Source organism: Aplysia californica, unplaced genomic scaffold (genome assembly GCF_000002075.1).
Source record: "Aplysia californica isolate F4 #8 unplaced genomic scaffold, AplCal3.0 scaffold00023, whole genome shotgun sequence".
NCBI classification, from domain to species: domain Eukaryota; kingdom Metazoa; phylum Mollusca; class Gastropoda; order Aplysiida; family Aplysiidae; genus Aplysia; species Aplysia californica.
The window spans coordinates 55056-57207 of NW_004797293.1; positions in this window are offsets into that span (position 1 = coordinate 55056).

Genomic DNA, 2152 nt, shown 5'->3' on the forward strand with positions numbered 1-2152 from the left:
TTTGTGTGTGTATGTGTGCGTGTTTACGTGTGTATGTTTGTGTGTGCATGTGTGTGTTTTTGTGTATGCGAGCATGTGGGTATGAATATGTTAGTGAGTGTGTACGCGTGCGCATGTGTGCGTATAATTAAACACCAAACCAATATGCCAGCGTCTGGACAATAAAGATTTATCTCATCTAATCTTATCTTCCCGGTGACCATGAATTGTCTCCGCTCTTTCCGTGCCCGGCTATATTGATCAACCGACCTTGTCCTCGGCTGCCACCACCACCCGTACACATTATCCCACTCCTGTAATTTTGTAACCGACAATTATTTCTGCTGCAGGCCCACCAATGTTCTTTTTGCAACTAAGTAATTAATTATAAGCAGTATCCACTGCCCACGAAAACGAGTGACTATTGGTTGAACGGTTGTTGTTGGTTGAAAAAGTTCTTGGTTGACCGAATTGTTGTTGAATGAATGAATTGGTTTGAATGAATGAATTATTGGTTGAATGAATGAGTTGTTGGTAGAAAGAATTGTTGGTTGAATGAATAAGTTGTTAACTGAAAGCCTGAGTTCTTGGTTGAATGAATGAGTTGTTGGTTGAAGGAATGAGTTATTGGTTGAATGAATCAATTGTTTGTTGAATGAATGAGTTATCGGTTGAATGAATTGATGGTTGGATGACTTGTTGGTTGAATGAATGAGTTGTTGGTTGAATGAATGAGTTGTTGGTTGAATGAATGAGTTATTGGTTGAATGAATTGATGGTTGGATGACTTGTTGGTTGAATGAATGAGTTGTTGGTTGAATGAATGAGTTGTTGGTTGAATGAATTAGTTGTTGGTTGAATGAATGAGTTATTGGTTGAATGAATTGATGGTTGGATGAGTTGTTAGTTGAATGAATTGTCAGTTGAACGATGGGTTACTGGTTGAATGAGTGACTGTTGGTTGAATGAATGTGAGTTGTTGGTTGAATGAGTTGTTGATTGAACGATCGGTTGTTGATTGAATGAGTGATTGTTGGATGAAACAATTTTTGGCTGAACAAGTGATTGTTGGTTGAACGCGTAGTTGTTGGTTCAACGAGTTGTTGGTTAAACGAGAGGGCTTTGATTGAACAATTTAAGTGGATTTTGGTTGAACAAGTGGTCTTTGATTGAATGAACGGTTGGTTGAACGAATGGATGTAAATTGAATATTGGTTGAAAGGTGATTTTAGGTTTAAGGTGCGGTTGTTGATTTAACGTTGGTTGAAAGAGGGATTGTTGGTTGCAAAATATTTTTTTTGTTTGTTTTGGTAAGTGTTATACAGAGCGTGCAACTGCATCAGGTGTAAATGTTTGACACCCTCAACGAGGTAATTAAATAAGATAATTTCGGAGGCGGGCTGCTTCTGTTCTGTCCGCACGAGCGTACAATGGCAAAGTGGGATACAGCATCGCAGAAAACAGACGGAGCTATTTGAAGAAGAATAATAACTTTTCCAGGCGGGAATAGAACATTTTCTTTCTGAGCAGAAAAGCGGTGAAACATAACCATTACACTATAAACCCGCGTTAAAGATCGGTGTTGCTGTGTTGTTGTTATGCTGTTGTTGCGGCTGTTATTGTTGCTATTCATTTTGCTATTTTGTTGTTGTTGTTGTTGCTGCTGCTGCTGCTGCTGCTGCTATTGTTGTTGTTGTTGCTGTTGTTATCGTTATTATTGTTGTTGTTGTTTTCCTTTTCGGTGTAGTTATTGCTGTTTTCGTGAGAAGTCATCAGAATTATAATCTATTTCTCCATGGCTGCACCACGGAGAAGCCACTGATAATCATCTGCCTGTTTTGATGCACAATCACTGAACACTGCAGCAAGAAGTAAAAGAAAAAAATCTACCCCGCAGCGGGTTACTTCTGCTTAAAAGTCCACCCACCCGCTTTCTCTGTTAGTTGAGTCTGTCAAGAAGCAATTATCTGGCCGGATTAGAGGGTTCCAGAAGTCCTTCACCAAATTGGTCCTTTAGCCTTCGGCCCCCCTTCTCGTACAGATCTTTTTTTTTTTTTCTTCTTTCGAGCTTATGATTCGAACTAAAGTGTTGGCGCTTTCTATTTTCGGGCTTTTTGATACGTTCTGGTTTCTGGACTGTCAGTGTGAGTTGGTGGTTGGGGGAGGGGGGTGG